Raw genomic sequence first — 24,397 nt, forward strand, 5'->3', positions numbered from 1 at the left:
TTGAATTCTCCTTGCTCCATGGGTTCACTCTGTGGAAAGGAGCTGTAGGGAGGGGTGACTTGCAGCAAGAATCTGGGATGAAATCCTCCTTGATCCGGGTGATTTGTGACATTTCACCTGTCATTTAGACTTCTGAAGTTGTTGCACTTGGGCCAAGCAAACCTCAATGTAAAGTGAAGGAAAAAAAATACACGAATTACGTATGTGTAATATGTATATTTGATATGCAAAACTCAGTCCATTGATGTTTTCCTTTCTCTTGTTGAATATTCCCCTTCCTTATCGGGGAGCTGGAATAAAGTTCACAGCGCCGGGAACATAATTGAGCAAACGGCCTCTGCACTTATCAAGTGCCTCTGTTCTGCTTGGGCATTTAATCACCTGCAAAAGCCATTTATTGCCTCGTATACTCCTCTTCTATGAACATTAGCCCTTAAATACCTGGCATAATTAAAGGTGAAGCCGCAGCGCCGCGCTCCGTCTCCTGCCCGTGGAAGGGTAACAGATGAGGTGGGAGTTCTGGTGGAGTTCAAGGTGAGAGCCGTAAAGCCCATTTTCTGCATGTGTCAGGGACATTATTTTAGGAATGTCTAATTCTGCTGGTGAAAATTGAGGCTGGCTCAAATAATAATTCACGCTTAATGAACTTAGAGTTATAGCCCCGGTGCTGCGATTCCCTCCGTGCCTGGCGCGGTCGATTGGCCTTGTCAGATGTTTAAAGGATGGTGAGGAAATGACAAAAAGGATTTGATGGAATTAGATGGAATTCCCCCCAAAAACCTATTCCTTTTGTGTTTAGATCCCTGTCGGGGAAGAAAGAGAGAAATTTGCCGCAGCTTTGGCTGTAATCCAGTCGGCTCCTTGATCAGGACTTTTCAGGGCTTTAACCTTGTGTGTTCTTCTTGCAGCTCAGCTCTTCAAAGGGCTCATGCCCTTCCTTTATGTGAAGGAAAATAAACACAAAGCCTTGATGAAGGGTTAACACAGTGAGCTGTGTGTAGGGAGCAAATTGAAGCACTTGTCTGCCACGTTCCTTGACGCACCCTCGGCTGCCCAACAATCAGACATCCAAAGGCTCCATCATTAATGCCCTTATCCTCATAACACCCCTTTGATGGTAAATTAATGGGCTGTGGGATGTAGAACATCAGACTGTTGCTGCTGCTGGGTTTATCCACTGGCAAATTGTATGGCAGGGAAAGGTTTGCCTGCTGATGAGGGTGGGGAGTGGAGCCTAAGGCAAACATCTCATTATGGCAAGGAGACAGCAAAATGTGAGTCCACCCAGGAGCTGGACTTGGTGATCCTTATGGATCCCTTCCAACTCAGGACATCTGATGATTCTGTCCTGGCTTCATGCCCAGGGGGTTTAGGTACCATCTGCTGATGGTGGAGGTGTTTGTTCATACAGATTGTCCCACGATGCATCCTAAGAAGGGCAGCAAAGATGGGGAAGGGTCTGGAGTGGCTGAGGGAGCTGGGAAAGGGGCTCAGCCTGGAGAAAAGGAGGCTCAGGGGGGCCCTTGTTGCTCTGCACAACTCCGGACAGGAGGGGGCAGCCAGGGTGAGGGCCGGGCCCTGCTCTCAGGGAACAGGGGCAGGAGGAAAGGAAACGGCCTCAAGTTGTGCCAAGAGAGGTTTAGGTTGAATATTGGGAAAATTTCTTCATGGAAGGGGTTGTCCAGCCCTGGCACAGGCTGCTCAAGGCAATGTTGGAGTCCCCATTCCAGGAGGGATTGCAAAATCATGTAGATGTGGCACTTGGGGACATTGTTTAGTGGAGGCCTTGGCAGGGCTGGGTTAATGATTGAACTCAGTGGTCTTAGAGGGCTTTTCCAGCCTAAATGATTCCATCATTCTGTGATTACATGATTCAGCTGTTACATTTGGGAGGCAAACCTGAGATGAAAGAGTAGGGTCTGGGGCAAGTGGAGATGAATGAGATCCCCCAAATCAGCCCCATTATCCACCCCTCTTCTCCCTAAGCACATCCCCACAGCAGCATTGCTGCACCCTGCATCGCTTCCTAGAAAGACAGGGATATTTCTGGCTGTTGGAAACACGAGACATCTGTATAAACAATTGTATTAAGCTGCTGTTGTAGTAATTGTGTTTGTACAGTGAAGCAAAAAGGCTCAGTTTACCCCTCTGCTGTCTGGAAATGATTCCTTTAGGTTATGTGTGAAGCTTTTCTTCAGTGTGCTGATTTCATTCAAGGGGAAGGAAAAAAGCAAAGATCCCATTACAGTGACATATTCTTCCCCAATGGTAACTTTATCCCTGCTTCTGGCTCCGTGCAGAACCATAATTCATTTTGTCACAAGGATAGCAAATAAATAATAAGAATAAATTGAGCAGATTATCTCATCTTTAAGCCATGCCCAGCATTCATCAAATCCATGCCAAGAAGTAAGACTCAGCTGCAGTCAAATTGATCCTACAAGAACACCTACCTTAAGCTCCATTAGGGTACCTCAGAGCTGCTTGCCCATTTCCTGGTCCTTGGCTGCTTAAAATGACAAGTCATTAAAGTGACACATTCCCAAAGTGTCCTTTTTTCTTTTCTTTTTTTTTTTGGTAATAAAAGGGCCAGGAAAAACCTAGATGTTGCTATTTTTCCTCATTGATTTTTCCTGAAAGGATGAAACCATGCAAAGGCTAAATCCAAGGCAGGAGAAGTTTGCTGCTCATGCTGCAGATGCAAAAACATCCATTTCTTCTCTCGCTTCACTGAAGTTTTAATAACAGCTGCTGCAGGGACTTTGCACAGGACTAAGGTCTCATTATTTTTAAAGAAGATGCTTCTGTACATTTACTGGTGGTACTGCAAAGTGTTATAAATAATTAACGTGGAACTACAGCAACTAAACCTACTGCAGTCCGACTAATTGGTAAACAGCCATGTATTTCACTCGGAGTACATGAGAGGTATTACCACTTCCAGTGGGATGATTCACTTGTATAAATTTACGCTTATGAATAATGGTTTGAAGGGCTGAGGTTTGCTTTTATTCATCTCACAGTACTCAAAAAGCAGTGGGTGCGTCAGATGAAGAAAGGTGAGGTTTGTTTCCCCAGAAAATATTGGTTCTAAAGCCTCGTCTAAACTAAAACTGGGACAGAAGGAAGTCACTTTGGTAACAAATAACAATTAATTCACTGGAAGGCTTTGTGTTCAGTTGAAATAATATTCCCTGTACCTGCTTCAAGCCCCTTCCCAAGTCATCACAAAACAGCACATCCTGAATGCAGAATTAGGTGGTTGATTTGCACTTGTGCTCTCAAGGTGTGTGTGACGAAGGTTGTGCCAACAGCACAAGACTCATCTCCTTGTTTATAGGAATTTAACCCGATATCTTTAAGCTGGAAAACATGTGAGGATGAAGGGCTCCAATTTGCTTCAACTTGATCTGGAACTTATTTAAGGCTAGGCTGGAACAAGTCCTTTTCAAGCTGAAATAGTTTGTACTCAGGAGTGTTTGCCCCTGTTTAGGTGGGTTGGTTTGATAACAGGGTCTCGTTAAATGGTGCTGGCTCTTGCTCAGCTCCATACCCTCTGTTATTCCCTACATGTGGACTCCAGGAGCAATTTTCCACCTCAGGTTTGCCTTACCCATGTGCAAAGGGAGCACAGGCTGGGCATGAAACCGTTTCCAGGTCAGAGGAGGAAGGTGCTGGTGTGGGTTTCACGCAGGAGAAGGGAGAGCTGAGGGTGGAAGCCAACATGGCAGTGGTGCTAAAGGGGGAAAGGTTTGGAAGTTGGACTTGCAAAGTCCTCAGCTTTGCAGCAGGTTCGGCAAGAAGTGAGGCTGTGCCTCAAAAGGCAAGCTGCCAGCGTGGTGGCACACAACATTTCAAGACTATATATAAATATCTGACCTATTTCTTATGGATAGCACAATAAGGACTCGATCAAAACCCCATTGAATTCTGCAGGAGTCTTTCCATTGACTTCAATGGCTTTAGGATTGGCCCCTATAAATGGCTCTTGAGAAGAAGATAGTGGTGCATTTGCCTGACTATTTTTATAATGTGTTTGATCACTCACTCAGTGATTTTTCCAACTTCAGCCGTTCGCGATGGGGAGCCAGTGCAAATTACAACGTTCGATGTCCAAAGAAATGTCTCTTGAAATTGAACGGAGACGCATAAAACAGATAAATGTGTTGGCATCCCATGGCCGCAGAAATGAAAGGGGAGCATTAACACTCATTAAAAGGGACAAGTCAGTGCCACGCTTCCAGCGACCCTGTCATGGGAACACGAGGGTTTTGTCATTTATTTTTCAGTACTCCCAGTTTTTGGACTAGCGTGGGACTTGCAGGATCAGTGGGCCAGCTCATCCCCTGCCCTCTTTTCTGAAAAATGGGAGTCTGGGGAAGGTCCAAGAAGCTTCTCAGAATGTGGCTGCAGAGTTACAATCACAGAATCACAGAATCTCTGAGGTTGCAAAAGACCTCTAAGATCACTGTGTCCAGCCATTAGCCCAGCACTGCCAACACATCCCACTTGGAGAAGTTTCTTTCTCTGAAAGCACAAGGGCTTGTTCTATTCTGCCGTGGAGCTGTGCAGGTTCTCATTGCTCATGTAAGTCCTTCAGCCTGATGGTTCCCTTTTAAGCTCTTCTGTTTAATGAAACCTGGTGTCAGAGGTTAATCATGCCTTGTGCAAAGAGGGGCCTCATCTCCTACCTCTGCATGGAGCTGCCTGTTGAATTTCACCAAGAGGCTCCTCTGTCTCTCCTCTTTGAGGGCTGGGAAGCACCAGGCATTGGGTTTGTGGTGAAAGGCTATTCCAGCACCACTTACAGTGAAATCAGAATATCTGGTACGATTCTTTTCCACTGGAGTTTTGCATGGTGTCACCAGTGGATATAATTTCCATAGGTTGGAGTATCAGAGAATTATGAAATGGTTTGGGTTCAAAGGGACCTTAAAGCTCATCTCATTCCACTCCGGCCATGGGCAGGGACACCTTCCAAAATCCCAGGTTCCTCCAAGTCCCATCCAACCTGGCCTTGGGCACTTCCAGGGATGGGGCAGCCACAGCTGCTCTGGGCACCCTGTGCCAGGGCCTGCCCACCCTCACAGGGAAGAATTCTTCCCAATATCCCACACATCCCTGCCCTCTGGCAGTGTGAACCCATTCCCTGTGTCCTGTCCCTCCAGGTCCTTTTCTAAAGTTCCTCTCCAGCTCTCTTGGAGTCCCTTTAGGCACTGGAAGACTCTTCCAGCATTCTCTTTTTTCTCTTATTTTATGTAATAAAAACCAATGGAATGAAAATGAAAGCATTCAGAGATCCCACTGATCACTGGGAATATTCTGTTCCTGGAATATTCTGTGATGTGAAGGAAATTGAGTTTCAGATTTTTGCCCCAGGTTTTGCACCAGATTTCAAAGTCTTTCACATATAAAAGAGAATTTACATTTTTTTGGCTTTTTTACCCCCCCGCAGGAGATAAAGCTGTCTGCTTTTGCTCCTGTTGTATCCCACTCATCAAGAGAGGAACACTCAATTTTTGTCACACCTTGAAATTTCCAACTGAAGGCACAGAGCATTTCAGGAATACTGTGTTCATAGATTGCTTTATATGATAATAACAGAGTTGTGCTTGCTTTTTTTAAAAAGCATTTTGTGGATGTCTTGGAAGCAACAAGAGGATTAGGGGTGGAAAACTGGCTGGAGGTTTGCTCATCACGACTCAGCCAAATCTCTGGGTTTTGTAAGGATGCCTGCTTGGTCTGTCCTTGTCTTTTTGTTCATAGGTACAGAATGGATACAAACCCTTCCTTTGGTTTCAAGGAAAAGATCATAAATACAGAATCTGAGACTCTACCACACCCTGTGGCAGGAGTTTGCCCTCTCAATGTCACCACCTGTCCCAAGGCTTGTCATTTAATTCTTTGCTCCTTGCTCTGTCCCACTCAATATGCAGCAGGCAGGGCGGAGGGACAGCCGCCTCCCCTACCTGCTGTGGGGAAGATGCCCACAGAATTGATCTCATTTCTCCTCCATGTCCTTACTCTCTAATTGCTCCCCAGCAGACCTGTGCTGCTGGAAATCTTCCTGCTATCCACGCTCAGGGGTCCAGCCTGGGAGCTGGTTTGGGCAGGTTGTGGGTGAGATGGGAAGATCTGAGGTTGTTCTCTCTGCTCTGACTTTGCTGGCTGTCCACTGGGGAGACCTCCTGGCTCTTTTTCCTGGGTCACAGTGTCCTTCTCTGCTATTTACTGAGCTTTAAACCCTCGATTTTCTCAGCAAATCCAGCCTTTGTATGCCTTAAACAAACAGGGAAACCTTTTCCACGTGAACTACAGAGTTTGTATCTGTATTTGTTGTCTGAAATTCACACTATGGACCCCAAAAGCAAAGCCTGACCCAGGGAGCAGAAATAAACCCCTCCATTTTTAGGCTGCCTTAAGTAAAGTCATTGAAATGATCTTTCTAAATCTTGGGAGAGATCAGGATTAATTTGACCATGTGGGATTTTAGTGGCTGTTTTTATGTATTTTGTGTAGGTGCTCTTTAGAGAGATTTCCCATTGAATCCCATTCTGGGATTTTAAAGGGATGACTGCTTGCTCTGTCCTTGCTTTCTTTGGGATGGATACAGCATTGGGTGGTGGTCCCAGCCATTGTTTTCAAGGAAAAATGGTAAATTTTGGTTGGAATAAGTGGGTCTGAGGCTCCTCCACAGCCTGTGGCTGCAGGTCACCTTCTCAGTGTAACCACCTGTCCCATTAGAATATTGATATTCCCAGTATCTCATTCTGGGATTCAATATTGGTGTGCCACTCAGTACTGGAATATGCTGTTAGAATGGACTGACCAAAGACCTGGATGCAAAAAAAGCAATTAAATAATGAAGAATAATAAAATAATATCAACAGCACTGGTGTAAGTCAGGTTGGTGACTGGGCTGCAATGTGTCAAAGCTCTGGTCCATGCACCTGCCTGGGGAATTAAACTGCTTTTTCTCCCTTCTTCAGGTAGATGAGACAATTATCCCTGTACTTAATTTTTAAGTCTCTGACCTGCTGAAGTGCAGGATCCTGCATTTCCCATGATGGATTTGTCCATCAGTGCTGTTCCAGAGGGCCAGAAGGTGCTGCTGATGCTGGGGAGAGGTCCCTGGTCTCAGGGATCCTCCACCATCAGCCCCAGCAGGAACTCTCCCAATTCAAACTCACCATTTTTTTGCCTAAAGGCAAACTGAAAATTAAGCGAACTGATCTGTTTAAACCTTTATAAATACGTGTTTAATATCTGCTTAATGGGAGATGGAATTTATGAGCCGTTAAGTGATGCCGGATCGTTTTTATAAGAATAGAGAAGTCTAGTGGGAAAACTTCCTCCTGGGACATAATCTCATATTATTATTTTTTTAAGAGGGAGAGATTTAATATGTTACAGTTGACGTTTGCAGTGACACTGGAATATTTCCTACACGGGAGCTTTCACAAGTGCTTTATAAATCTTGAAGGGTTTAAGTTAATGAAATCCTTCTGCCAGTGGGAAGGATTCCACCTCCTCTGCTGAGGGGGAAACTGAGGCACAGGTGCAGGAATGTGCAGAGGGGGAATGGGATCTGTGAGTCCCAAGTGGATCAGGGTGGTCCAGACACTTCATGGCATTTCCCCAGTGATGAGACAACGCTGTGCTTTGCATCTCCTTGGATTTGAGGGTTTTGCCTTTTGTGTGGATTTGGAAATGATGGTGGAAGCAAAGGATGCACCATGTGTCCTGCTGGGACAGCTCCTGGTCCCTGTCCTCTGCCCCCACTTCCTTCCCATCAGTTTTTTCCTATTTTTTTCTTCCCTTTTTTTTCTTTTTCCCTTTTTTTCATTTTCCTTTTCCCCCCTTCTCCATTCTTTTTTCTTTATTTCTTTTACCTTTTTCCTTTTTATTATTTTTTTCCTTTTCTCCTATTTTATTTTTCTCCCTTCTAGTTCTTTCCTCTTTTATCCTTTTCTTCTTTCTCTTTCACTTTTTTCTTTTTCCCTTTTTCTTTTTCCTTCATTTTCATTTTTCCTTCATTTTCATTTTTCCTTTTCCTTCTCCTTCTTCTTTTCTCTTTTCTCTTTTCTCTTTTTTCCCTTTATTCCCTTTTTTCTTTGATTTTATTTTTACTCTATTTTCCTTTTCTTCCCCCACCTTTTATTTTTTTTTTGTGCTCTCATCTCCCACTCCCTTTGCAGGGGATATTTCTGATGTGAATCCAAATTTCAACTCCTGGCTTTCCCAAGCTGCTGCTGCAGTAACCCCTTGCTTTGGATCCACCTGGAGCATTATTATTATTATTATTATTATTATTATTATTATTATTATTATTATATTGCTGCAAGGGCAGCTCCAACCCTGGCAGAGATTCACTGCACTGGAGTGGGCAGGGGGTTTTGGGGACATGGATCAGCCCAGGGAACATCTCTGTTGTTGTTTGTGACGTAAAGATTTCCTGCTTGGTGACTTTGGGGGTGGCACTGCTGCCTGGAGGAATAAAGAGCTTTCTGCTTCCTGCATCTGGGGCTGCAATGAGATTTTTTTTTTCTCCTTCAATGCAAAAAACATCAGTGAAATCCCTTGGTGGATGTTGCAGTTTGCTTCTAACATTTGGCGTATTTCCGAAAAAACCCTCATGCATTTGTGATATGAAACTTTTATATTTTTTCCTCTCTCTTTTTTTTTTTTTTTTTTTTTCTCCCTAAACCTGCATTTTGTGGAGGATCCAATTGCTGTATTGTCCTCAGAGGAGAGGAGGGAGGATGGATGGATGGATGGATGGATGGATGGATGGATGGATGGATGGATGGATGGACGGACAGGGGAGATGCCAGTTTCAGCTCATCAGGTCACTCCCCATCAGCAGAGCTGACTTGGTGCTGAGCTGTTTTCCATCTCCAGCCCCATTTTCTCCCAGTCCCAGGAAAGCCTTGGTGGGGGGAGCTGAGCCATGCAGGGCAGCAGATCCCGGTGCAGGAATTGCATTTTCACCATGTGGATGCAGCTCCTGGGCATTGCTGACAAACCTGGGCCATGCCAGCAGTGTCCCTGCCCCTGTCCCTGGCTGTATTTATCATTCCAACCCTGTCCTGGGTCCCTGGCCTGCATCCCACCTCTCATCCCAGCCTCCTCCTGCCTCTGGCTAATTAGGGACAGCAGAGCCTCATTAGGATGGCGTCCAGACAAGGGCTTTGACCCTTTCCCTGCAGCTCTTGGATGGAAAGTCAGGATGTGGCTCATGGGGACTGAGTTTTGCAGTCCTGAGGACTCTCTGCCTCCTTCCCCCTGTTCTGGGGGTGCTGGGGGATCTCAGTATCCCACAGGATGCTCCTGGATGATCCTGAGAATAGCCCTGTGCAGGAGCAGCGCTATCTCAGACTATCAGCACCCGTTTGTCTGGTTTCTTATGAATAATTATTAAAAAAGAAAGGCAAGAGAGGCAGAGAGAGCTGAGGAAATAATCTTTTTACATTTTAATCTGAGCAGTTTTCAAGCAGTTTGATAAGGCGGGTTGTAGAAATGTCAGCTTCCCCTTATCTCTAATTGACTTAAAGTAGAAGGCAGCTTTAATCCCGGCATGCAGAGGAGCTTCTGATGGGGAGATGAGGGCAATTGATTTCTGCCTTTTTAATTAACAGTCTGACTGCTTTTAAAAACAATAGGGAGGGGGGAAAGGAAGGGGAAAAGCACATGGTGACATTTGGAGCTGGCGGCGTGGGGATGGACAGGGGCTCTGGGGCTCTCCAGGAGGATCAAGGTGCTGCCCAGCTTCCAGAGAGTTAGGATGGACTGGTTCCAGTTTAAACAGGGAATTGCTTCCTGGAGAGGGGGCAGAGAGTGGGGCTGGGGGATTCCCTGCATTGAGCAGCCTGTGAGGATGGGGGGTGTCCTGTGCCAGGCCCCTGAGCTGGGGACTGGGCGTGCTGGCTCTGCTCAGGCTGTGGGAGCGATGGAGGGTGACAGGCTGTCCTGGGACACATCCCTCAGCCACCCCACCAGGGCAAACCCACAGTAGATGGAGAGGGGGACATGGTCCCACTATCCTGTGCCCCCTCCAATATCCTGGAGCTGCTGTGAGGAGCAGGACCATGGGTTTGGCCAGGAAGGGGCAAAATGGATGCCATTCCTATGCCAGGCTTTCCTCTTGCCCCCTGACCTTGCTGTAGCTCTGCTCCCCTCCAGCCCACACACACACGTGTTTGTCGGGGTGCATGGAAAGTGCTTCCTGCATGGGCAGCCCAGGAAGGAGAGGTTTGCTTGGAGTCCTCTCTCACACTGGATCTGTAGCATCACACAGATGATCTCCACAGAGTCCCCAGCATCCTGCAAGCTCCAAATTTCCCGTGACCCCACCAGGCAGCACATCACCAGTGGGGAGGAGGCGAGTTTTCTGCAGAGGTGGTTTTCTGTGTGGGAAAGCAGCCCAGATGTGCTGATGATTATGGCTTTCACAGCAGGGGAGCTGCTGCTGCCACTGTTCCGGCTCCATTTGCTGTCCTGCTGCAATTGGCTTCCACGTGTCCGCTTAAGTGTCAGCCACGCAGCAGAGGATTGTTTATGCAGCACTTAGTACCATCCATGGGGTAATGGGCTGTGCAGAGGACCCTGGCATAATTGGCAAAATGTCTGGAAGTGGATTAGCCGTGTGTCTGCACGGCGGATATTTGGAAATAGATACATACGTTCAATTTTTAAATACATATTAGAGCTAAAGTCCTGCTCGGCACGGGGATCGCTGCACTGGGGTTAATGTTGTGTGAATGGAGGGGGTTCCAATCTCCCAGGAAGGCTGGGAGAGGCAGTGCTGGCTGCCTGGCTGGATACCAGGAGGGGCTGTGTCTAGTGGGAGGTGTCCCTGCCCGTGGGAAAGGGTTGGAACAAGACAATTTTTAATGTTCCTTCCAACCCACACCATTCTAGGGCTCCGTGACTCCATGAGATTAGTGGTTCACGCAGGATAAAGCTTTTTCATTACAGCTGGACATGGGAAGCAGGACTTGCACCCAACTTCATCACTGTGAAGGGGCTGTGTGTCCATGGTGGGGCAGGACAGGAACAACCTTCCCCAGGAGAACCCCCCATGCTAAAGAGCTGCTGAATCCCAGAACTTTTAAAGTTTGAAAAGACCTCCCAGATCAAGTCCAACCTGTGACTGATCCCCACCTTGTCAACTACACCAGAGCAAGTCCAGTAGCCCCTTGGACACCTCCAGGGATGGCGATTCCCCCAGGGATAAGCAGATTTGGGATTGTGGCTGGAGGAGAGCAGAGGGATGCAGGAGCATCCTGGGAACACCAGCTCTGTGCCAGTGGTTTATTTGCACTTTGCTCAGGCTCTCAATGGAGGTCAAGCTGTTCTCTCTCAGCCGTGCCCCAGCTCCCCTGGGCTTCATCCTGCTCTTGTGCATTCCTCAGCCTTCTTTTTATTCTTATTTTCTCCAATCATCTCCTCTCCTACCAGCAGGAGGGAGAGGAACCACTAAACCTGCCCAGGGACACGAGCCTGGACACATGGTGCTCCATGGCACCTGGAGCAGAGGATGGCAACTTCCAGACGTGGGGTTTGGGGCCATCCCAAGCATCCTGGGGGTGCAGAGCCCTGTGTGCCTGCTGGCACCAGCCTTCTCAGCCCTCCCATTGCTCATTATACTCCAGGCACTTGCAATGAATTGTTTAACGAGCTTTCTGTGAGGCTGAGCAGATGAGAGGAGCGCGGAGCTTGGAAAGGAGAGGAATAAATTGGGAATGCTTTTGATTTTGAAGAGCCGTGATGAGCAGGAGGGAAATCAGACCTGGAGCATCCCTATCAAGGGTTTGGCATGGAATAGGGCTTAAAAATGGAGCTTGGCCCTGTTCTCTGGTATTTTTAGCCCAGATGCAGGATTGCAGGACCTGCGTTTTAGCCGTGTGTGTTGTGAGTTCCAAAGGGTTTGGCGTCTGCTCAGAGCAGTGGTTTATAGGTATCAGATTTTTGGCTTTTAGAGCTCCCTAATAACTCATAATTTCTTAATACCATGTGCTGTCTCTCTCGTTCTAACAAATCAATTTGTTATGGGTTATATCTGCTGCTGAACCGTGGTGGGGAGGAGAAGGAAGAACAGTTTTCTCTTTGCACTTTTCACATTCCCTTTTATATCCTAAGGGTTATCAAGTCAGCCACCAAAATGCCATGGCTTAATGTGATGGGTATTTAAAGTATAAAACAATCCCAACAGCAAAGTAATACAGCAGCAGAAACACTAAACCACATCTGAAGTGATGAAATTGGGTGCAAGTCCTGCTCCCCATGTCCAGCTGTGATGAAAAAGTGTTATTCTGTGTGAACCACTAATCTCATGGAATTATGGAGCCCTAGAATGGTTTGGGTTAGAAGGAACATTAAAAATTTTCTTGTTCCAACACCCTGCCATGGGCAGGTACACCTCCCACTGGACCAATACGTCCTGGTCCTGAAATTCCATTTAAATTGTTCGGTTCCAAATATAAAACTTATATTCCAAATATGTATTTTCAAATATGAAAATTGTTCCAAATCCACCCAGATAAAATCCTTGCTGCCTCCAGATCATCTCTTGCCTCCTCATCATCTCCAAGGAAAAAGAAACTGGGGATCAAGCATAAGGGCAAAGGTGTAGACACTCAGGATACAACAGCCTTGATGGGTTGGAGGCTTTGCTCCAAACTCCTGAGGAGATTTGGCAAACCACGAGGTTTCATTAAAAATTAATGGACCTTAGGCTGGGAATTGCATGGAAAAATAGGAATTGGACCTCTAAAATCACCTTGGTCCTTTGGGAAGTGTTGTCCTCGTGGTTCCCATTCCCAAAGCTCAGCATGGATGTAGATGATACAGCTCTGGTGGTGGCATTGATTTCCCGTCAGGATCAGGCTGGAGGGGCTCTTTCTTCAACCAGCCTGAGATTTTTGCAGCTTTGTGATTCAGTATAATTAACATCTGGGAGGAATTAAAGGGGTCTTGGGGGAGAAAAGCAAGATCTGAAGTTTAAATAACAATTTGGTTTCAGCACAATTAAAAATAAGCTGCTTTGCGATTACCGGCACGGCTGCTTACACGGAGATGTAAACGTGAGCTCTGGGAGGAGGAGATAAAGGTAGGGATGAACATGGAAAGAGCAAGAGGCTGAGGAAGGACTAAACCTGATCCTCAGGCTCTGGGGAATAAATCCAGGTTGCACCAATACAAAAAACATCACAAAAAGCCAGAGCTCAGTTGCCACTTGTGGTCTTCTCTAGAGCCTCCTTGTCATTCTTTATATGCAAAAATGGATCTGAGCGCCAGCTCCACTCACCAAAGGAAAAAAAAAAACCCAGATCCACTCCAGAAAATCAAATATTTTGCAGGTTGGGTGCCAAGACCCTCTTGAAGCTGATTGGTATCAGTGGCCGTCTGGGAATCTCATGCGATTCCTTTAATTGCTTTATTTTCCCTCCTCTGATTGCATCTCACAATGTAGAATTGGGAAACAGGGAAAACTGAAGCAAACAGAAATTTTTGAGTGCAAATGAAATGCTCCACTTGCCCAGCAGCAAAACATTTGGAGAAAACTTCAGCTTCGGGCCTGATTTGAAATAAAGCCAAATTTTTACCAACTTGCAGCAAATTATGGGTTTAATCCTGGTTTGGGAGGCTTTGTGATTGAATATGTGCAGTGAGAAGCAGCTCTAAAAAAGCTTTTTGGGGGGATTTGACCATCTGCAGCCTGGCAGGAGGATATGACAGAGTTCTTGGGGAAATGGCAAAGTGAGAAATACATGATCCAAGGAAATATCATTTTAATCAGGGTTTAGTTGGGTTGTGCAAGCCACCGGTGGAAAATATGACTGGGAGAGTGGAATGAAGCTCCAAACCAATAGATTTGGGATGGGGTGGGTTTGTGGAGTTGAGGATGTTTTGCTTCATCTCCTACTTTCCATATATCCCTACACCTGCTGTGTCCCGTGTTGGACCAGCCATATCCCAAAACCATGAGCCCATCAAAGCCCAGCAAAGGAATAAAGCTCCTCATTTCCTTGCAAACCTGTGTTGTACTTTGTTGGTGAGACTCAGCAGAGTTCCTGGTTTTTCTTTACAGATTTCCATATTTATTACTTGCGTTGCACCGCAGGGGGGAAAAATGTTTTGCAATAGGAAATTTCAGTGGGTTTGGAGATGCCTGTGCTCCTCCTGCTTCTTTGGAGTGTTGGCACCATTTGTTGCTGGATAATTATATTTTATCTGTTTAAGAGGGTGTTTTGGTGGGATTTTTTATGGTTGTGTTTTCTGAGGGAATTTCATGTGATGGTTTTATTTAGATCCTTGCTTGAGCAAAAAACCTTAGAGCACAAATGCAGCCTCTGCTTTGTTTTGAGGGAAAATGCCTGTGGGAATTTAAGGTTTGGAATTGTGTAGGTTCCATGCATTTTGAAGGGTGGAAGATGAGCAGACATCAGTGGAAAGGGAGTTTGAGAACCAAAAGTGACCCTTGACTGCCTTAGGAAAATCCCCAAAGTTCCTTGTAAATGCAACCAAATGCTTTTGAGCCTGTGAGCAGGTTTGTGACACTTGTGTTTTGCATGGACTAAACATGCAGAATATATGGGGAGCTTTGAAATTTGATTTTTAAAGCACAAAAGGCAAGTGGAGAATGAGGCAGGAGAGATCTCCAGGTTAGAGTGTCTCCAAACCTATTGGAAACCTGGAAATGTGATTCTTTTTCCAAGTGGCAATGTGGGACGTGGCAGCTGTGAGAAAGTTTCTCACGCCTTCAAACCTCGCAGAAATTGTCAGTGGGACTGGCACAGGTCAAAAATGACAATCATTCTTATTTTGAAAGACATTTGGACTTGTTCTAATGTCCCTGCTATTTTCCTCACCTTTTTTTTTTTTTTTTTTGACTGCAAGATGTAGAGAGATGAAGCCTGGAGAGCCTGCAACCGCCTGGAACTGATTTGGGTGGAAATTACAAAGGATTTTTTAATCCCTTTCTCTCCTAATAGTTTCTGTGGGTTTTTTGTTTTGTTTTCTTTTTTTTTTTTTTACTTTAAGGTGAATTTGATCCAATAATCTACACAGAAGTAGCAATTTTGCACAGAAACTCAATTTGCATTTCCAAAATACACCCAGAAAAAAAAACATCCCCAGCTTCCACCAGCTACCGCCAACTTGTGTTTCCTCTGGGAATGGGTCTCTCATTTGTCTTTTAATTTCTCAACGCTCACTTGGTGCTTAGTTTTGGGCACAGATTTATTGCAGTGATCATTTCCCCAGCAGTTTGTACCTTTTTCTGTTCAATATTGTTGGTGCTTTGCCTTGCAAGTGGTTTGGGCAACAGTGGGAGTTTCGTTCCTTGTGCAGGAACATCATTCACGGCTCAGATTGAGTCTTCTGGGCGTTGTAGTTGCCTGAATAATAAATAATATTAGCAAAAGTCAGGAGCAGAGGATAATTGGGCAGTGAAATACTTTGTGTTGGAAGTTCTGCTGCTGCAATAGACTTGTTCCTTTCTTTTATTGACCCTTGATTAAATTTTTGTAACAATTACAGACCAATAATAGGCAGCTATTGATTTCTGGGGAGGTGAATATCAAGATTTATGGACAGGAGAGTGGAAGCTATTGACTCTGAGGAGAATAATAGCTGGAATCAAGTGGGGGGTTGCTCATGGAGGCAGGTTCATTTCCATGTCTGATCCAGTGGTTTCTGTCTCTCCAGCTTTGGGATGGACACACTATGGAAATGCAGTGCCCCTTGATGTGGGTACCTGCCTGGTGAGAGCTGTTCCCCCATGGCTTGTCATCAAATGGGCTTTGAGAATGGAAATCTAATTTATCTCCATGTTATCATGGAATTCCAGACTGGTTTGGGTTGGGGGAGACCTCGAGGACCATCCCATTCCAGCCCCCTGCCACAGGCAGGGAGAGCTTCCACTAGACCAGGTTTCTTTAGAGCCACCTTTGTCAAAATCGAGTATTTTCTACACAAAATCCAGTTTTGTAGAGTCCCCAAACTTATAGAAAAGTTGGGACCTGCCCCAAATCCCTGAAATCACTCCTTTTGGCGCTTCTCAATCCGATTCTTGGCACTGAACTCAGTTTTTTTGTTTTGGGAAGTGGTTTGTGCTTTTCTTCAAGATCTTTCCATTTCTCTTGCAATTTGGGAGGAAAAAAGTGCCTGCAAGCTCTCTTTTCATCTCAAAAACTCTCCTAAGATCCCACTCTTGTGCTTATCGCCTTTTCCAATTGAGGCTGGTGCGTGTCCTCCTAGGCACTTGAAATTAAAGGGTGCTTTGAAACAGCGCTTTTAACGGCACCGGGAGGATAACAGGCAGCTGGAAATCGCTGCTCCATCTCCAAACCCACAGGAATCTGGTGCTCCTGGTGGATCTGGAGGTGCTGCTGCCTCCTCCACCATCCCCGTGGATGTGCCAATAGGTGGCAATCTCTCCACGTGGAGATGTGCATGTGGCACCTCTCCTGGCACGTGTTGTCCTCGCTTTGCAGGAGCTGATGTGGGAGTTGGATGTGGCACTGAAGGGAAAGAAGAGGAAAAAGGGGATTCATCTCTTTCATGGTGCTACCTTGGGATTCCTGTGAAAGTTTGGTGGCTTTGCTGGGAGAGTGGGGTGGAAAAGGGGGACAAAGCAACTTCCATGTCCCTTTAAGAGCCTTTGTTGGTGTAATGGGATCCTTGATCTTGCGGCTGCATAAATCACAGGCAGGCAGTTCAAGTCAATTCATATTTTTGCAGTTCGTTAGCAGCTCGGGAGGAAATTGCATTTACTATAATTGCCTCTAATTGCACCAGATTAGTGATTACAATTATTGATGGTGGCTGATTATTCATTAGGCTTCAAATCAATTCCCCTGCTTCATCATTACCCAAAACAGTAACTCTGATGAGGAGAGAAAGAGGTCTGCAGGAGTCTGCGGCCATGCTCCTGCCAGGGAGCCTGCCAGCCTCCAGAAGCCGTGTGAAATCAGCACTCCAAGCTGATTAATGCCTTGACAGGATGGGAAAGGTCGTTAGCCAGGACTTGGGATGCTTTTGGTGGCCAGGAGATTAATTAGTCCATCCCCTCTGCACAGGCAGTGCTTCTCCTGTCTCAGGTGGCTTCCTTAGAGGAAAACGTGAAACGGTGAAACATGGCTGAGCTTTGTGGAGAGGAGTCTCAATAAACCACACATGAAGTGGTCCTGGCGTGATTGGTGAGTCAGGAGAGCGGTGGGACAGAGAGCAGCAAAGGGAGCAGCTCTCCCAGAGCAGCCCTGCATTCCTGCAGCACAGCCCCAGGTGCAGGCAGCCACCTGCGCCGCCTCCCAGCCATGGCTAATTGTCACCAGAGCTGCCTGACTCGCATAATAACCAACGCTCCGGGCCACACACAGCTCCCAGGCTGCCTGCACTCCCAGCTGCAGTGGTGCAGGGGTTGGGTTTGCCATCGCAGCCCTGCTGCCCCGACCCTCTGCCCTCTCACGGGGGGCTGAGCTGCAGCCAGGGTCGGTGCTGCTCCTGGGGGCTGCCCTGCCCTCCCACCTGGACAGCTGTGGCATTCACATTCTCTGAAAATCCCTTCACCCGTGATTTTCTCCTGGGAAGCTGAGAAGCCTCAGAGAAAAGGAAAACAGTTCTTATCTCATTTGCTTCTCCTGTGCTGTGCTCACGTGTGGAATGTGTTTGGAGGTTGTTTACCCACAGGTGATTATTCCATTGGATTCTGCTGGGAGTTGTTTTCACTCTTTGGCCAATCAGGGCCCAGCTGTGTCAAAACCCTGGAAAGAGTCACGAGCTTTCATTATTATCTTTTAGCCTTCTGTAAGGATCCTTTCTATATTCTTTAGTATAGTTTAGTATGGTATTCTTTAATATAATATAGTATCATAAAATAATAAATTAGCCTTCTGAGAGCATGGAGTCAGATTCATCATTCCTCCCTGCCACGGGAGTCTCTGCAAATAGAATAGAGAGCCAGGGCTCTGAGGAGCTGGGGGCACCTGGGATGAGGCTGAGGAGCTCCTGTGGTTCCGTTGTCTGGCATGGGTGATTGTCTGGCTGGCTGTGGCTGGATGTGATGCTGCTCACCGCTCTGACCCATCAGAACATGTTCTTCCTCCCTCCCATCATCATCGAAGCATCACAGAATGCTTTGGGTTGGAAGGGACCTTAAAGCTCATCCAATCCCACCCCCTGCCATGGTCAAGGACACCTTCCACTGTCCCAGGGTGCTCCAAGCTCTGTCCTACCTGGCTTTGGACACTTCCAGGGATGCAGCAGCCACAGCTTCTCTGGGGACCCTGTGCCAGGGCCTCAGCATCCTCATGGGGAGCAACATCTTCCCACCTGCCCTCTGGCAGTTTAAAGCTATTCTCCTTTGACCTCTTCCTGGCCTTTTCCAAAGTCCCTCTCCAACCATTCCCAGTCTGGGATGAAGGGTGCTTCAAGATCCCAAGCTGTCCCAGGGGCTCCTTTGCAAACATTAATTATATTTATCTTAAACTGACTGGTGGGTGCTAAGAGTGGATGTGGTTTGGCAGAGCTTGAACATGTCCCCAGAAGTGATGGATATGTGAGCAGCCTTCCATGTTCTGGGGATCTCATTCCAGCCATCCCCCCTGCTGTCCCCACAATGAAACAGACCCTGGATTCCTTCCTTTTGTGGGGACTGAGGGATGAACTCAGTCCTTAGAGCAGCTCCAGCTGTTGGCCTCTGTCCCGTGATTTACACCAGCCCAGGGACCTGAGTGCCAGAGTTATGCCTGTCAGGCAGGATTGGGATTTGTAGCTGAGCAGGACATGCAGGTCCCAGCTGTCTTCTTAAAGGCCACTTATTACCTACATTTCCCACCTATTGATCCTGGTTCTGCTGCCGTGCTCAGACACTGCTAGGAAAAAAGAACCATAAAAAGAAGGGAAAGGTTGGTTCTGTTCATTAATCTCAGCCGCTCCCATCATCGGGAGGAACAGGGCCTGAAGGCTCAATTAGCCTTGGTGGCTGCAGCCCGGTGACACATGGCAGCTTCCATCACTTTCCTCACAGATCCTTTCCCTCCCCACGTCTGTCTCCAGCTGTTTATCCCTCACAGCTGGCCCTGAGAGGCCTTGGTGCCGGGAGACAAGGTGGGGAGCACTGGGGAGCACTGGGAATTGCAGCCTGCACCCAGGTGAGGATGGGAATGTGGTGGGCAGGAGCTGACTCAGCTGAGACAGACAAGGTCACTGGTGTCTGCCTTCTTGTGCAGGATTTGGAACTGCTGTGAGATCCATAGGGATGCTTCTTTTCAAGATCTGGGATTTTTTTATCTGAAAGTGAAAGGATTTGGGTTCCTAAATCTCCATCCCACACTTGCAGTGCCAGCGCTGTTGCCATCTCAGGTGTGCGTCACCTGCCAGGACAGGGAGGGAATTACGTGGGTTACAGGGACATCTCACCTCACTCTGAATGTCCCACATGTAAATCTGGCTCATCTGGACCTCCTGCAGTGCCAGCAATTGCATTTGTCCTGAGGGAGATGAGATTCAGATTGTGGTGCTGATGCAGCTCTGTAACATCTCCTGCTGGGGCAGAGGCAGAGCAGGCTCTGGTTTAGGAATATCCCAGGGGTGTTTGCAGGATATGAGGCCAGAATCAGAGCCAGGGAATCATCAGAATCATGGGATGGCTTGGGTTGGAGGGGACCGTAAAGCTTATCCTATTCCACTCCCTGCCATGGCAGGGACACCTCCCACTGTCCCAGGCTGCTCCAAACCCCATCCAACCTCACCTTGGGCACTGCCAGGGATCCAGGGGCAGCCCCAGCTGCTCTGGGCACCCTGTGCCAGGGCCTGCCCACCCTCACAGGGAACAATTCCCAATTCCCAATATCCCATCCATCCCTGCCCTCTGGCACTGGGAGCCATTCCCTGTGTCCTGTCCCTCCATCCCTTGTCCCCAGTCCCTCTCCAGCTCTCCTGGAGCCCCTTCAGGCCCTGGCAGGGGCTCTGAGCTCTCTGTGGAGCCTTCTCCTCTCCAGGTGAGCACCCCCAGCTCTCCCAGCCTGGCTCCAGAGCTGAGGGGCTCCAGCTCTTGGAGCTTCTTTGTTGTCTCCTTTGGAATCTCTCCAGCAGCTCCAGGTACTTTTTATGTTTAGGACTCACCCCACGACTGCTCCCCTCTGGCTCCCACCTTCCCAGTTACCCTCTGCCCCTTTCCTGGCCTTGGCAGGGCTGAGCAGCATCCATTCCATTCATTTGGGAATTCCTGCCTCCTGCATTTTGTGTACCATGACTGCCCCGTTTGGGCCTCTCTGCTTTTCCTTCTAATTTGTCTGAGCATATGCTCAGGAGCGATTTGTTTGGTGATTGTTCACAGAAAAGAATTATTCTTTTATCCTGCCATTCTGAATAGCCACGAGCATCTCCAGTCCCTAATTATTTTGCAGTTTGCATTCAGCAGGAAATGCTACAGCAAAATTCAGACAACTTGCATTCCTCTCCCACTGTCTCTGAGTGCCCAGCCTTTGCAAACACCTGTAGGATTTTGAAATGCTGTGGAGAAATCTCCTCTTCCACTGAGGAAAGAAGTAACTCCAAAATAGGGACCAAAAGTAGGTTTTAGGTTAAAAGGCAGAAAAAGCAACCCCAATATTTTCCAATCTGATTTTTAAGGACTAAACTCCTGCTGAAGGTTTGGGATCAACAATACTGAGAGCACCTTCCATGGGTTTGCATGGAATTAGTTAAAATGGATTTATAGAAAGGGACTTTTAAGCAGTTTCTCTTTGAAAACTTCAACTTGCAAAAATTAAAGGAAAAACTAAGGTACCAGTAGGGAATAAAACTGGCATCATCAGAGCCTTTCTAGTGGAGCAACACAGCTTGAACTGGACTAATGAGCCTGAGAGTTTAAAAAAAAGATTATATATGTCTCTGTATCTCTATATCTCTGTATCTCTGTGTCTCTGTATCTCTAAATCTCACATTTGTACCTTTGAAGTCCTGGCAGTTGGATATCTTGGATTTGGCTGGGCTGCAAACACACATGATATGGATGTCCACTATTTATTTTGAATTTTCTGCATTTGACTACTTCCATCATTGTTGCAAGAGGCTCCTCTTCCCCTGTGATGCTGCCAGTGCCCAAAAGTGACATTAAGTAGGTGCAGAGTTTGTCCTGGGGGTGTCCATGAATCTCAGTGATGGCAGAGGGGTCTCCTCCTCCTCGTAATGCCGAGTCAGCATTATTTAGGAAGCTGAATAAGGAATTTGGGATCTGGGATTCTCATTTTGGGGTGGAAAGATCTTTACCTGCGCATAAAAGAAGTTAGAAAATTATTAACTAGCTGAAATAGTTATATCCAAGCTGGATAATTTACCTGCTCCCAGGCAGTGTCCTTGCAGGATGTGAGCCTAAGAGAGCACACGACTCCCAGCCTCATCCCTCTCCTGCCTAAGTGCTCCAAGGGAATTTTCGGGCGATTTACGGCTGACTGAGGAGATCAATCTCTCCAGCAGATGGGAGGGAACTCATTTTGGGGTTTTGAAGCAAACACAGTTAAATCTTCTTTTCCCGGCTGAGCTGCTTGTCTTGGAATGACAGGAGGGCGGACAGCTGGGAGCCCTTCCCTGCTCCTGCCAGGAGACTCAGGGATGCCTTTGTGGCATTCACATTCTCTGAAAAATCCCTTTGCCCAGGATTCTTCTCCTGGGAAGCTGAGGAGCCTCAGAGAAAAGGGAAACAATTCTTATCTCATTTGCTTCTCCTGTGTTTTGCTCGTGTAGAATGTGGTTGCAGATTGTTTACCCACAGGTGATTGTTCCATTGGTTTCATGCGAATTGTTTTAACTCATTGGCCAATCAGGGCCAAGCTGTGCCAAAACTCTAGAGAGAGTCACGAGTTTTCATTATCTTTTTATTCTTCTGTAAGTATCCTTTCTGTATTCTTTGGTATAGTATAGTTTAGTATTCTTTAATATATTATAGTATCATAAAATAAATTAGCCTTCTGAGAACATGGAGTCAGATTCATCATTCCTTCCTTCATCTGGGAGAAATGCAAATGCAATACTCCTGGAGAAATGGGAGAAATGCAAATGCAATACTCCTTCCCTGCTCCTGGCTCTCCAAACTGCACATGGTTCTCCTGGGGGAGCAGGTGTTGTAGGGATCTGGCATGGGATCTGCAGGCTCATCACCACCAAGGCATTGCTGCTGTTTTTAGGGAAAACCCCAAAACACAAGGATTTATCTGGGCATGGACAGTAGAGCTGAGAGGGAAGCTGCTGGTGGGGGTCTGATCCCAATGGCTGAGCTGTCACTTCGCTGTCTCTGTTGGACAGCTTTCCATGCCATTTCTTTTTGATGGTTTGGAGTGAAGCTACCTGCTATTGTCATGGAAACAAGCTGGATGCAGGGTCAGGTGGCAGCAGGCAGCACAGAGCCATCTGACCCTTGCCTGCCTCTGATTCCCCCTGCTTTCCCTGACATCCTCACTCCAGTTCCCCACCTGGTGCTGCTGCCAGACTCACAAACTGGCTCCCAAGGATGGGTGCTCAGCAGGAAGTGAAAGCAGAGGGTTGCTCCTAACCTTGGCAGGAAATTCCAGCTTTCTGCTGGGCTTTGTGTTGGTTGAATTCATAGTATGGCGATTCCCCCACTCCAAATTCCCTCCACCCCAGGCCTGAGAGGAATTTCCGAGTAAGTGGAAGTTGTGGCAAAAAACATCCCAAATCAAAAAGAGGGAAGTATCCATATCAAATTGTACCTGAGGCAGAATCCTCTGCTTTCTTTGACTGATGCTGCAGGAGGAAAATTGAAGTGAAACACTTGGAATTTATTGAAGAGATGAGAATTGACAATTTGATCTTTTTTATTCCTTTGGTTTTGATGCCATTGCTCAGGTTTGGAGTTAGGTTATTGAAGCAGTGCTGGGAATCAAAAGCAGAATTTGTGGATAGCTGTTCCTGGCTCACAGTCAGACCTCATAGGAGCCACAAAGCTGCTCCGTGCCTCAATTTCCCCTTCCTTAGGATTAACACCGCCTGAGCCGTGCAGGATCTTACTGGGGCACAGCCCATGAGGCAGGGAGCAATTTGGAGGCTGGAAACATTCAGAAATAACTTTTTGTCAGTGCCCAAATTCCCGATCCGAGCGAGAGCACTTCGGAAAGGTCCCAGATGCTCTCAGGGAAGCGGGCTGCTCAGCCAAGCGGGACGGAGAGGCGCATGATACAGCGGAGAACGACAGCCTTGTCACGCTGACTTATGATGGATGAGGAAAAAACCCATTTCTCATCGGCGCTGGGAAGATGTGAAGTGTAAAGAAGGATGCACCAGGAGTCTCCGAGCGATTCATCTTGTGTCGGGCGTGCTCCTGGAGTCGGCAGAGTCGAGAGAGAGCGCGCGCGTCGGCGAAGCCAAAAGGCGCGAGGGAAGGAGGGGCTGGGGAGGAAATTCATTATGTGGAGGATAATCCCAGCGGGAAATATCAAAATGTCAGCAGCACCCCAGATAGGGGAGAGGAGAAAAATTAACTGGGGGCGTTTGTCACCTGGTTAACCAGGCGTGGATTGGAGCATAGCGGTTGGGTGCCGAGGTGACGGCTGCCAGGGTGGGATGGGAGGCTTTGAGGAGCAGGGAGAGGGGCAGAAGGAGCTCTGGATTCAATGGAGAGGGGGAATTTTGCCTTTGGGGCTTCCTTCCGCTTTACAGGCAGTTTCTGCTTGCGACTGGCCCAGAGGCCCCATGCATTTTAGGCATAGATTTCCTCCAAAGTGGGTATTTTAAAGACCCAGAGGGACTCAGATGGGCATTTGGGATAGCTGCTGTAGAGACAGAGGGCATCAAGCAATTGAATACCTTGCCTGGACTGTCAGAAAACCCATCTCAATGTGGGTGCCACATTGAGCTGGCGTTTTCCATGGAAGTTAAAAAAATTACTACATCCTTGCTGCCAAAGGGCTGCTCTTCGCCTCTCAGGAATTAAAAATCTCAGGATATTTTTTAATCCCAAAAGATGGTGCCTCTCTGCTGGCAGAGTGAGGGCTGGTGATTCCCAACTTGGCCACTGGTTCTGGTCCCATTAAAGGCTGTGGAGCCCCAGTGGCCACTGAAGGGAAGTGAGGGAGCCATTGGACAGCTGGGTCCTTGCTGTTGTTTGCCCAATCTACATCAGCCTGGCCACATCCTGTGGTTCATCCCTGGTGCAGAGAGAACCAATTTCCAGCACAGGAGCTGAGCTCCCATCTGGACTGCAGCAGCTGTGTGAAAGGAAGTCAGGACCGAGCCCATCCAGAAAAGAAAATCTTGATTTTCTCCCTAGCCAGGGTATTCAAGGAGTTTTAGTGTTTTATCCCATCCTACAGTGAATTTCCATGCATGGAGCTGCCCTCAGTATCCCCACAGGAGCTTGGGAAGGGTCTGCACT

General features: G+C 47.2%; 1 protein-coding gene across 1 annotated transcript in view; it reads left to right on the forward strand.

Annotated features, from left to right (window-relative positions):
- The window catches only part of LOC129129549 (protein CEPU-1), a 393,966-nt gene that overhangs the window by 80,488 nt on the left and 289,081 nt on the right, over positions 1 to 24,397 (forward strand). The window lies entirely within an intron of this gene.

This window comes from Agelaius phoeniceus, chromosome 23 (assembly GCF_051311805.1).
Source record: "Agelaius phoeniceus isolate bAgePho1 chromosome 23, bAgePho1.hap1, whole genome shotgun sequence".
NCBI classification, from domain to species: Eukaryota; Metazoa; Chordata; class Aves; order Passeriformes; family Icteridae; genus Agelaius; species Agelaius phoeniceus.